Below are 13746 nucleotides of genomic sequence, written 5' to 3'. Positions count from 1 at the left end.
GTTTTAAAAAGTAAAAAACAAAAATAACTCTCAAACTCCTACACTCCTTGTTTCCTAGTTACCAGACATAGGTGGGTCAGTGGCTCCAGGCTGGCTGGGGATGACTCTATCAAGTCTTAGGGTAGTAGGGAGCTCTCTGGATAGATATTTCCATTCCACCATCACATCTACCCAGCAGAGTGTGGGTGAAGTATTTTTTGTTACCATCGATCTTCATAAAAAGATATATATAAGCAAGAGAGCTATAGGCCACCATGGATAAAGCACAAGGCTGCCCAATCATAATAGCACATTTCCAGCCATATCAATCTCAGTGGGAGAAGAAACAAAAACTGGAAAATGTGAAGAATGAGGAGAAAGAGAAAGAAAGAAAAGGAGGAGGGGGAAGGAAGGGAAAGAGAGAGGAAGGAAGAAGAGAACTTGAACAAAACCTGTATTTCCATTCATAAAATATCTATTTCACTGTTGTATTAGTCTGTTCTCACTCTGGTAATCATGACATATCCAAGACTAGGTAATTTATAAAGGAAAGAGGTTTAATTGACTCACAGTTCCTGGGGAAGTGTCACAATCATGGTGGAAGGCAAATTAGGAACAAAAATCATGTCTTACATGGCGGCAGGCAAGATGTGCAGGGGAACTTCCCTGTATAAAACCATCAGATCTCGTGAGAGTTATTCACTACCATGAGGACAGCATGGAAGAGACCCACCCCCATGATTCAATTACCTCCCACTGGATCCCTCCCACCACACGTGGGAATTATGGGAGCTCCAATTCAAAATAAGATTTGGGTGGGGACACAGCCAACTGTCTTCTTTCCTCATTCTTTAATTTTTAGAGTATTTGAAAAAAAAAGAGAAAGAAAATTATGGTCAAAATTCCCAAATAAGTAAATAAATAAATAAAAAAGACGAGAGCAACTCCTGACAACTGACACAGTACCATTCTGTCAAGTATTTCAGGTATCTGTGGACTGGCTTCCAGTGACTTACAAGAGGAAAATACTCTTCCTTTCTCATTTTCAAGTTGGGAAGCAGTTTCAGGCCTTCCTTGCACAACCTTAAGTCTAAGGAATATCTGGAAAATTGAAGTGATTTTTCAGAATAAACCGTAAGTTGCAGATGACTACGTCATGAGAACATTTAAAAAGAACTAAAATAAATATTTATTCTATCTTGTTGCCTAAAAGTTTATTGTTATTTATGTTAGACCTATAGCAGGCCGGGCATGGTGTAATCCTAGCACTTTGGGAGGCTGAGGCGGGCAGATCACTTGAGGTCAGGAGTTCAACACCAGCCTGGCCAACATGGTGAAACCCCATTTCTACTAAAAATACAAAAATTAGCTGGGTGTGGTGGCACACACCTGTAATCCCAGCTACTCGGGAGGCTGAGGCAGGAAAATCGCTTGAACCCAAGAAGTGAAGGTTGTAGTGAGCCAAGATTGTGCCACTGCACTCCAGCCTCGGTGACAAAGTGAGACTCTGTCTCAATTGGCAACAACAACAAAAAACCTATGGCAGCCATTGCTAGGCCTTTGGTATACATTTCTTTAGAGGATAAGATGATCCAGATTACTGAAGTCATAACAAAGGCAATGCATAGTTAGCTCACCCGTCACTTTCTTTTTGTCTTTTGGGTCATATACTTTCATCATTTTTAAACTCTAGTGTACATAGGTACACATATAGGAAATGCATCCCGTGCAAGCCTAGACACATACACAGAACAGGTCTCCGTAACAGTAACAGGCATGGCTGCTTGCGTGGTGTAGGGATTGTTCTAGTCTCTGGGTAGAGGTGCTGAAAGGGTGAACAGTCCACTCAGGGCTCATCTGAGACCTAAAGCAGCTTGTAACATTTGGTGGCTTATTTTGAAGTGTGTGTGTATGTGCTCAGCTGTGCCTTGATTTGTTTCAGAAATGCAGGGACTATGTCCTGCATGTATCATGGCAGACAGGCATGGCCTCTGTGAGCTGCAGTCCAGTCTGTACCCAAAAGAAGGAAATCAAGGGAGAAGAAGAATTGAAGTGGTGAGATAAGATAGAGAGCAGAGTAGAGTAAAGTGAGGGAATGAGGAGGAGATAAAAGAAGATAGAAATACAAGAATACTTAAAGGTTCTTGGGGTTGAAATAAAAAAACAAGGACCAGAACATAAAAGGTTTTAAAAAAAAAAAAGGTACATAAGTGGAGGGAGTGGTTGATAGGTGAAGAGAGATTTATGGAAAGCAGAAAACTACACCATGGATAGAATAAGCATCCACTCCGCAGTGTGCCTGGGACAGTCCCACTTCAGGACTGCATTTTGGGGAAATTATTAACTGCTCCTTCTTTCCCTTTTCAAAGTGTCCCAGTTTGACGATAAAAGGTATAGTCATCCTGTCTATAGACTACCCCTGGCCTAAGACAGAGAAGCCATGAGCAGGACCAAAGCTGGGAAATGGGCACCAAGAAGAGCTTTAGGAAAGGGACAAAGAGAAATAATGGCTAAAATAAAATACCTTAAAAATAGAACATGGAAAATGGAGACAAGACACAACGTAAGGGCACTTGTAACCAACTAGAGCAAAGACAGATAAAGTGAGGAGGGCTGTTGAGAGAAAAAGTATAAAAATTTAAGGATGGATAGAGAGGAGAGAGAGGAAAACAAAGACAAGAGACAAATGATTCAGAGCACAAATATGTGTAGGCTTCAAATATTTTTCCTTGTGTCTGGGGATTTGTGGTTGTGATCAGCATATATAAAAATGACGGAAAAGGGCCACCCTCTTTGGGTCCTGTGCAGGCATGCACAAGGTCCCTCTGTGGCTGCCTCCCTGGCCTGGCCAGCTGCCCTGAAGCTGCTCCCCTCTCAGCGCCTGCCTCCCTGGCTTGCAGGCTGCCCTGGCCAAGCCTTCCCACTGAGCCCCCTCCTTGGCTCCTAAAGGTCTCATAACAGATGGTCTGCCGCCGTGGTTTCATAGCTGTCCACAGATAGGCCACAGTATGTGAAGCTGTACTTCAGTGCGTCATTTCGAAAACCTCTTTTGACTTTTAATGGGATCAGAATTTCATATTGAGAAAGGCAGAAAGTAAATGTCAAAGGCAAATTCCAAAGGCCGAGGGATTTCTAGCAAAGCATTCCCTTAGACCCAGTGGAAAGATAGAATACCAGCGGCAGTAGGGTCTTTGGCACTTGAGCTTCAGAAAATGTGCCATATGGATTTCTACCACCATTGTGAGTTGGGACGTACTATGGGTTGAATTGTATCTCCCCCAAGTATTCATATGTTGAAGCAGTCCTAACCCCTAAGACCTCAGAATGTGACCTTATTTGGAGATAGAGTCTTTACAGAGGTAATCAAGTTAAAGTGAGGTCATGAAGGTGGCCCCTATCCAATACAACTGGTGTCTTTATAAGAAGAGGAGGCCAGGCTCGGTGGCTCACTCCTGTAATCCCAGCACTTTGGGAGGCAGAGGCAGGTGGATCACCTGACAGCAGGAGTTCAAGACCAGCCTGCCCAACATGGCAAAACCTTGTCTCTACTAAAAATACAAAAAAATTAGCCTGGCATGGTGGCGGGTGCCTGTAATCCCAGCTACTCGGGAGGCTGAGGCAGGAGAATTGCTTGAACCTGAGAGATGGAGGTTGCAGTGAGTCGAGATGGCACTACTGCTCTCCAGCCTGGGCAACAAGAGCAAAACTCCATCTCAAAAAAAAAAAAGAAGAGGAAATTTGGATGCAGATACATGTTCAGAAAGAATGCCTTGTGAACACAAAGATAACCATCTATAAGTGAAAGAGAGAGGCCTGGAACAGTGACTTCCCTCACAGCCCTTGAAGGAACCAATCCTGCTGACACCTTGATCTTGGACTTCTAACCTCCATCCAGAAATAAATTTGTTCGTGCATTTTGTTATGGCATCAGATATGGTTTGGCTGTGTCCCCACCCAAATCTCACCTTGAATTGTAATAATCCCATGTGTCAAGGGCAGAGCCAGGTGGAGATAACTGAATCACGGCGGCAGTTGCCCCCATACTATTCTCGTGGTAGTGAATAAGTCTCAGGAAATCTGACGGTTTTATAAATGGGAGTTCCCCTGCACAAGTTCTTTTGCCTGCCACCATGTAATTTGTGACTTTGCTCCTCATTCGCCTTCTGCCATGATTGTGAGGCCTCCCCAGTCATGTGGAACTGTGAGTCCATTAAACCTCTTTCTTTATAAATTATCCAGTCTTGGGTATGCCTAATAAACTGGTACTCCAGATGCAATCTGGTCAAAGATGATAGTTAGGAGAAGATGACCAGACTATTTACAGGTTTTTTTGTTTTTTGGTTTTTGTTTTTCATTTCCCTGGGGACACTAAGTGATGCCTCTTTGGATTCTCTGAAAGTGTGGGCACTCTGTATGGCAAGATGGAACTGGCTGTCTTTGAGGAAATAGTTTCAACTGTTCATGCCTCTGCTTCTCCTTTCATAAAGTTGGTTACTGAACCCGCATTCTAAAGTGCCCATTGTGGCTGGGCATGGTCCCTGTAATCCCAGGACTTTGAGAGGCCAAAGTGGGCAGATCACTTGAGGTCAGGAGTTCGAGACCAGCCTGGCCAACATAGTGAAACCCCGTCTCTACTAAAAATACAAAAAATTAACCAGGCATGGTGGTGTGTGCCTGTAATCCCAGCTACTCAGGAGGCTGAGGTGGGAGAATCACTTGAACCCAGGTGGCAGAAGTTGCAGTGAGCCGAGATCGTACCATTGCACTCCAACCTGGGTGACGGAACAAAACTTCATCTCAAAAAACAAACAAGCAAATAAAGTGCCCATAGTGTCTGAGTCTTAAGGCAAAGAGTGATCCCGCGAATATTCTCAGCTTTGGACAAGAAGGTCAAACTTAAATGTAAAGTCTTCTTAATAAGTAGTATTTCTGAGAGTGGCTGGGAAGGTGAGTGGACACTAATTTCTTTTGTAAATCACTGTACAGAGAAATACAGTCCTTGACTTTCTACCTGACCCACAGAGAAGCAGCTCTGTCTTGGCCTTTTGAATACCTTTTGGATATGTTGGCCTTTTGAATACCTGAACTGATTCTCTGCCTTTTCTTAAAATTTGACGTAATCAAACACCAAAACAGCTTGAAGTATTTGTACGAGTAGTTGAATCCTTTAGTGCCTAAGGTCAGAGAAAATCTCCTGTTGAGTCAGGGAGAAGGATGGAAACTGCTTGTTAAACTATCTCTGGTACCAGGAAAAGAAAACACAAACTACTTCTCTGGCTTTCTTTCTTTTTTTTTTTAATTTAATTTAACTGCTCTAGGTCTAGATCCTCATCTTGTCTGACTCTAACTTGAGCAATCTCTCCAGTCAATAGTGAAAGGAATGGTGTTTAGCTCTGTTTCCTTATATGGCAGGGAATGACAATGTGCTTGTCTAGTTGAACTGCAGTATGGCTCCCTGACAAATTATAATGACTAGTTACGGAAACCTCCTGCTCTGGTTTCCATCGCTTTCTTGGGGGAAGACACAGAGCAGATAGCTGTAGAGAAATGGAGAGGGTTGGAGTTAGGGAGGAGCTTTGAACAGCTCTGGCATTTTCCAGCAGTGTGACTTTGGGCAAGTTATTTGATTTACTTTACTGCTCTGAGAGAGCAGTCCTCAACAAGAACAGTGCCTGTCACATAGCTAGTATGCCAGCAAGGTAGCTGAATGAGCTAGCTTATCTTCTCAACCATCCCTTAACCTGTGAGGACTTCAGATAACTATCAATCCATTACTATTCAGTCTCTTTCCCAAGTTCAGTACTTTTTCTCCAGATAAATTCCAATTTCCTTCTCCCCTCCCTCCTCTTCCCCCTTTTCCCTTCCTCTCTCTCTCTCTCCTCTCCTTTCTCTCTGTCTCTCTCTCTATCTCTATCGCTCTCTCTCCTTATTTCTTTTTCTCTTTTCCCCTCCCTCCCTCTTTTCTTACTTCCTTTCATTCCAGGTCTAAAACACTGAAAACCTACAAAACAACCCAATCTCAGGAATAATACAACTCTTTAGCTATACTAGATAAAATGATTTAAAATGTTAAAGGCAGCATAGATTTGTTGATAAGGGCAAGCAGGTAAACCTTCTGGTTGAAGAGGACAGTGGAAGTTGTCTGCTTCTGTAGAGCAGCGAGGTTCATGCTTCAGAGACAGAAATATCTATTTAGAAAGTGTGTAAGCTGATCTGAAATAGGACTTCCTAGAACTTGTATCTATTGATCCTAGTCTTACCTCCTGGAGACCTCAAATATAGAAGCAGTGAGCCCTTTTTAATCTGTCTACAGGATGGCCTAGAGGAGGCAACAGGGGACAGTGTGTGGCTAAGCCCCACGCTTACAGGTAGTCTCCACAGGAAATCACAACCAATAGCTGACCATTTGTAATTTAGTGTCTATCACGTACGTGCAAAACAGTTTCAAGATATTACTTCTAGTAGTTGTGACAACTACAAAGTGGAGGAGAAATCATCATCCCCATTTTGTAAGTGAAGAAAGTGGTAAATTTGAGATTCAAACTCAAGTTCTCCTGACTCCAAAGTTTGTTCTCAAAGTCTCAGTCACGTGGAGTAATTAGCAAGAGGCAGCATAGCACAGTGGTGAAGAAGGTGGGCAATGCCTCCAGATTATCCCGGGTTTAGATCCTGACCCAGCTACTTACTAGCTGTGGGACCTTAGCTATATTACTTAATCTAATCGTAACTCAGTTTCTTCATCTGTAAAATTAGCTGTTATGGAGATAACTTATTTTATTTTTACCTAATAAAAATCTACACACTACTTAGCATGTGCCAGGCACTGTTCTAAGCACTGAGCATGATACAATTCATGAGGAATCAATGAGCTCCAACATGAAAACTGGCTTCAGGTATTTTTAAAGAAGAAATTGTAGACTTTTTTTTTTTTACTTTTTATTTTTTTCTGAGACAGGGTCTCACTGTGTCACCCAGGGTGGAGTGCAGTGGTACAATCTCAGCTCACTGCAGCTTGGACCTCCCAAGCTCATGTGATCCTCCCACTTCAGGCTCCCAAGTAGCTGGGACTACAGATGCACACCACCATGGCCGGCTAATTTTTGTATTTTTTGTAGAGGCAGGGTTTCACCATTTTGCTCAGGCTAGTCTCAAACTCCTGTACTTAAGCAATCTGCCTGCCTTGGCCACCCAAAGTGCTGGGACTACAGGCGTGAGCTACCACTACCAGCCTGACATTTATTTCTTTCACTCATTTAACTCATTTATTAATACTATGTGCAGGACACAGCACATTTTTAGGCTCAAATCACAGCACTGAAAAAGCCAGACGAAGTCTCTACTTTCATAGAGCTTATGTTCTAGGAGCATAAGAAATAAATAAGCAAGCAAACAAACAAATATGCAATCATAAGCATACATTATGAATATGCATGTAACTGAACCACAGAGGTATTCCGATTGGCTCTCCAATGCAGAGGCTAATTTTACCACTGCATCCCTTAGGGACAGTGCTGTGCTAGTCAATGTTTAGCAACAAGCTCTTGGGCGAGGGGAGGGGAGTCTGCTTTGTAGCATGGGCTGATTTCCGTGGTGTAATTACTTCCATCATGGTCAGTTTCAAGTTCTGGGTATGACATCACTGAATGAAGAATTGGGAGGAGAAGCTCAGTTGCACAGCATTTTTTACAGTATTTCCACCATATAGCCACAATAGATGTAACTAACCTCAAGAGAATAGATAATAGTGAAACATAGCAAAATAATTAGGAAGAGTTTTGAGTATTTATTATCTTGGCTTTTCATACAATGTGTTTAATTGTAAGTTTATATGATTTAGTTTTTATAATGCTGTGTTTTACAACTGGCTCTCCAAATTCTTGAAGGTTTAACAATGAGCTTTTGGGAGCCAGTATGAGTTTGGGGTGCAGAGAAAGTGGGGACAGTGTTAGAGACAAAGGAGACTGAGTCCAGATGGTGTCATTGTACAGAGGTGGATTCTAATCTAATTCCTTTTTAGCTGCTCTTCTCCAACAAGCTCTGCTTCTATGTACACACGGAAGCACCTGCCCTCTAAACCAAAGAGCGTGGGTACAAATATAGTAACAGTTTTGACATTCTTACTAGATCAGGTCACTCTTGCAGAGAAACTTTTTGGCTCTCTAATCTTTAGTGAATATAATCCATGTACTCAGTGCTCTGAAGATGGTAGGTTCTTCTGCGCAATACAAAGGATGTAATTCCTAACTGCTGAATAAATGAAGAACCTAGAGATAATTTTCTGTCCTTCTGCAAAAGCAAATTATCCCCCATCCATACACTCAAAGTCTCCCGTCTCTTAGGGTCCACATACTTTCAAAAGGGCCACCCAGGGAAGCATCTAAACCAGGGACTGTGATGACTCCGGCCCTAGAGAAGATGTAGAGGTGAGGGTGGAGGTGGAGGAAGCTTCTCCCCTCTTCAGGATTTGTGCATCCTCACCACAAAGTGGAAACAGAGAAAAACATCTTCAGCTTTTCCTAGGAAGCGAAATGTCTGCTTAAAACCTCCTAAGAACAGAAATACTTAAAATTTTTTTTCTCCTAGATTCACCCCTCCCCCTAAGCCTAAATTTCCCTTAGTAATGATGGCTGGAAAAGAAAGTGGGAAATACCATCAGAAATTTTATTCTTGCCACATTTCCAGTCCTTTACAAAAGCAAACACTGGAAATCTCATCAGAAAAGTTTGACCTTACAGAGTTGATAACTTTGTGCTTAAACTGAAAAAAAAAGCAAAACTAAAGGTTTTGCTCTTCTGGCCAAATGGATTATTTGGCATATGCAACTATAATTTTTAGAAAGAAATTATTCAAAACTAAAGAAATAGGCTTCTGAGGAATAAGTATCTACATACATCTACTATCAATTATTTTAACGATAGGTGCACAGAACCGTTTCTGAGCCAGGATGTTTTATCAGAGTCACCAGGGAGCTTTTACAAACTACAGATGCCTGGACCCCCTTCTAGACCTACTGAATCAGAATCTCTAGAGGATAGGTCTCAGGGATGTGTATTTTCAAAAAGCTCTACAGTTGATTCTGATTAAGATACTGGTTAAGATCCACGGGTATATAGGCAGATTGGGCTGCATTGCATAACCTAAATTTGCTAACTGTTAAAACATGCTCTCCTACTATCAGGGGAAGTAATGTGGTATATTGAAAAGGTTAACTGCTTGGAACTTAGGAGCTGTGTGTTTTGGAACTATCTTACCACTAATTAACTGGATGACTTTGGTCAAGTCACTTGGTTTGTTATTTCATTCAACAAATATTTATTGAGATTCTGCCGTGTGCCACGCACTGGGTATATATGAATGAAAAAAAAATAGAGGTTCCTGTCCTTATATATCTGACAGACCAATAAGACAGGGCAGACATTAATCAAAGAAACCTACAAATACATACATAATTTTACCTGGTGTGGCTAGGCTTTGGAGAATAAAAAATAGATCACTGGTTCCTCTTTTAAAAAGAATTTCTACTTAAGATCCCAAATTTCCTGTCCCAACCTTCCCACACATAATATAATTATGTGTTTTAAGTCCACTCATTAATAAAACACAAAAACACAAACCTAAAAGCTACTATGAATTCAATAACTCTTTTAAATAAATTAGCATTTTATCATTATAATGTATGTATAGAATTAGAAAAATAGTAGCACATATGATGTAAGATATATTATTTACTCAGAGTAGCTTGCCAAAAGCACTTGCTGCATATACGGATTTGTTTACCTCTTGCAATGACTTTGTGGCCTCCCAGGGATCCACCACCCAGAGGTTAAAAACCTACAGACCACATTAATGAAGACTAAAACATGGTACTTGAGTAGATATGGTCCTTTTCTTCCACAACAGATATCACTATCAGTGATCACATTTTCCCCTCCCCTCTGAGCTTAGATTCATCCTCAGAATCCTTTTTAACATGCCAATTGGTTGGAGCTGGCATACAGATGAAAAGTTAAATGTACTCCTTGGGCTAAATGAGCTCCTAAGGTCTTGCCCAGCTTAAAAATTCTATGAATTTATGTATTCAATTCTGTTCTGCTGCCTTGAGAAACACAAATGCCTTCTCCCATGTTCATATAAAAGTACCCCAAATATTAGAAGATATTTATGTGGCCTTCTCATTTTCTTTCCTTTGGGATAAACAGCTCTAGATCCCTTATCTGTTCTGCACATGTTTTGCCTCCTGACTCCCTCCAGCCTTTGATGCTCACCCTAGAATGCATATGTATCCGTGTCTTTCAGAAAAATGAGCCCAGAACAGGGCATGAGGTCCCAAATGGGATCTGAACTATGCAGAACTCAGGGGATTTTTTACTCAACTTGACAAACACCATGATGGGTGCTCAATGGATTAAAAATTACATAGCAAATATTGGTTAGATCTGAAACTTCCAGTGATTAAGAGTACACCAGCTTTTATGCATTCACTTTATTATGTATTGTGGTTTACACTGAGTTGTGCTTGTTTTTATTTATTAAAATTGTTAAATCATTACATATTAAATCTTCAAGATTGCTTTCATTTGAAGGGAGCCATATCACATGGAAGATTCATATGAAGTTTCTTGCCAACGATAATATCCAGAATGTTTTTTCCCAAAATCTTTCTGGGATGGATGATTCTTATCCCTTCAGTTACCAGCGGTGCAAACTTCTAGATTAATCTCCCTTAACGCTGGCTCACTGGGTCATGTCACAGTGATCATCAAGAACTGTGTGATCATTCATTGGGTGTTTGCCTCTCTAGGAGTATATTCACCTGAACATTCCAATGATTCCCATTAAGAGCTGTTGGACATTTCAGCTAATTTGCCTTCCATGTTCAATTTCTCTTCTAACTAAAATTACCCATTGAGCTCTTCTTTGCCCAGGGATGACCACTGCCTGGATTAGAGTAATTCATCCTTAGGTGCACCTGTGCTTTTGATGTTCTCCTCCTACTAAAGGATTTGCCAAAGACAATAGTCTCTGACTGAATCAATCAGATCTCCTCTCTCAGGACTGGACCTGGAAACACAGAAGAAATTTTCCAGTTGATAGAACAACAGAAAGAGGCAGACATGTGCGTTGAGCTGAGTCACACTAGTGGAAAGGGATGGAGTAAACATCCATGGACTGTGGCTGGGATCCTCTCACCCACCTTGACTCTAACTCTACTTTCTTTGGGCCCTGGTCCTATTTGGGCTTCTGCTCTTGGATATCCCTGTGATTCCATCTGTTCATTAATCTGTGTCTTATAATCCTGGCCCTTTACTTGAGCTACCAAAGTTTGCTCACACTGAGGTCTACTTCTTCCTAACACTGGGCCATGTGCTCTCCCAGACTTCACCTTATTCATCCATACACTACTTCGCTAAGCTCTGCCTGACTTCTGATTTTTGCTGTTTCTTCTTTACTCACCTGGCTGTCATGCACAACTTAGCCCATTTTTGTAACTGATATCCATTCTGTCTTAGACTGGTCCTCCTGACCCCAATGGAACTAATATCTTTGATGCCAACTGGTCCTTGGCCCTCTTGGGCACTTTGCCTTGGTTCTGCTGGTCTTCAGCACAAGGTGAAGTCAGCCTGGTTCCCCAGCAATGTATCTTGAGACAAGCGAGGGGGAATGTGATATGTGGGTGTCAAAGGAACTGATTATATATTCCTACTTAATATGTTTCTCTCCAAGTGAGATTATTCCCTTTTAGTCAGTGCTTTCATGGAGTATTCACAAAACAATGCCAGAAGCCTCAGGATACCATCAAAAAGCAATTTATCTTCAAGTTATACATCATTTATACATATACATATATTTTCAAAGAAAAGCCGTGTACTAAAATGAGTACCCAATTTACTAAAATTTTTTAAAAATGTATTTTCCTTCAACTATTCCCTTACTGCTGCTTAGCAAGCCTTTTATTAACTTCTTGGTGTTCTTTTTACGTACACTTAATAGCAGCCATTCCTGGATTTCTCTAGCCCCCACAAGCTCCCCGTAGAAAACTGCTTCTTTTCTAGAAATGACCTTCTTTTCTTCGAAATGGAGGCCATATGATGCAATCTTCACCTATACATCTGTGTATTTACCCCCTCTTTTCTTCCTTCCAGATCATGTTTTGATCCCATCCACCCTTGTCTTCTATGGGAATCCAGATCTGACCCCACTCCCCATCTTACATGCCCCAGCTGAAAGGTCTCTTATCTGTCAATCATGAAGGGTGGGTTTACAAAGGGACCTTAAGTGTTCACAGTTTTTATCAGATTCTCAAAGGTTTCCATAGCAACAACACAGGGAAGAACAACATAGGGAACAACTCATCACCCCTCCCTCACAGCCCAGGTCATAGTTTCCCCCCCACCCCCTCCCATAGCTTTACCCGCAGCCTGCCAATTATGAGTTTGGGGTGAGAAGCAGAGTGGGTCTTACCACAAAACATGCTCTGACATCTCCTCTGTCTGTGCAAGTGGCTTTCCCTAGCTAGAACGTATCTGTGCTAGAGTGTTCTGCTGTACTCTGGGCCTCATCTTAGAGCTGGCCCTTGCAAATTGTCAATGTTAGATCAAGAAAGCTCCCTATCCGGTACGGGGATGGGGGAGCTGGGGAAGAGGTTAGAGGTGGAGGCCTGGGGGTAAGGAAGTTAGGGATGCAACCAGGGTCCGTTACAGCTGGGAGCACTAAAGACAGAGGCAAAGAGGTGAGAGGCGAGCTCCGTGGAGCAGTCTGGTTTCAATACCAACAGGAACCACAGCCAGGTGTTCCTGCCTTCCTTGCCCTTCCTACAAGGCCCAGGCATGACGTGCTGGGATTCATTCCATGCTTTTGGCTGGAGGCAGAGAAGCTGCCTCAATTACTAAGGGCTTTCTGTTGTCAGCACTTTCTCACTGGTCTTATGCTCAAGTGGATCTTTGGATTTCCTGGTGCCTTGTACCACTGATGGCCCATCTTATTCCACCTCCTTATATTTGTATCCTCTTAGTCTGTGATCATCAAAGTAAAAATTCTGACAACATTGGGATAGACCAGTATTCACTGGACACAGCTCAGGGCTCTAGAAAGAACTAGGAGGGAGAAGATATCACTCAAGGGTCCTCAAATACGAGAAAGGAAGAGACCATTAGGGATACTAGGTAAGAAGTGGAGGATACCAGCCAAGATGAGCATAATGTCCAGAGGACTCAAATGATAGGCAGTTCAGGGTATTGAATCTGCAGGGAAGAGGGAGCAAACAGCTTCATTTCATTTGGACATCTTAACCACTATGGGACATCGGAGAAGCATTACCAATGTCCATTCTTCACTCAACAGATGAAGTCAAAAGCTGATGATTTCCTCAAAAAGGTCAGGGTTACTTAAGCAGAGGAACCAATACTAGAACTGAGATGTTGTAGTGGTGCTCATAAGTTAAGCCTGTGCCAAAAGTTTCTCTTTAAGCTACCCATCTACTCAGGACTTATGGGCATCTCTCCAATAGCAAACTTGGATTAGCCTGACAGATGAAGGACTTTCAGTAAGGAGCTAATGGTATCTTCTCAGGCTCTAAGAGAACTTACGCAGAAAACGCCCTTTTGAAGTCTGAAAATTCTTTGGCAGCATCTTTCTAACCTCCTCCTTAGTCCTACCATGCTATTTGCATACCACTCTATCAGCATTTTTCCTGTCCCCCGACCACATTTCTGAGACATGTGATAGACTACAGGCAAATGGGGAACTAGCATATCTCTTTTCATGCCC

At 42.0% G+C, this 13746-nt stretch overlaps 1 protein-coding gene across 17 annotated transcripts in view; it reads right to left on the bottom strand.

Annotated features, from left to right (window-relative positions):
* The window catches only part of CALD1 (caldesmon 1), a 231845-nt gene that overhangs the window by 178579 nt on the left and 39520 nt on the right, over window positions 1-13746 (bottom strand). For 5 of the 17 annotated variants that reach the window (XM_054558996.2, XM_063725557.1, XM_063725553.1 and 2 more), the window contains exon 2: window positions 550-645. The exons of the other annotated variants lie outside the window; for them this stretch is intronic. The gene's annotated coding sequence lies outside the window, so the exon portion shown is untranslated. The remainder of the gene's footprint in view (window positions 1-549; window positions 646-13746) is intronic. 17 annotated transcript variants of the gene reach the window in all.

The sequence above is a fragment of the Pongo abelii genome, chromosome 6 (assembly GCF_028885655.2).
Source record: "Pongo abelii isolate AG06213 chromosome 6, NHGRI_mPonAbe1-v2.0_pri, whole genome shotgun sequence".
Classification (NCBI taxonomy): Eukaryota; Metazoa; Chordata; class Mammalia; order Primates; family Hominidae; genus Pongo; species Pongo abelii.
Note: the sequence above shows the minus strand (reverse complement) of the source record. Positions and strands in the feature narration are given on the sequence as shown.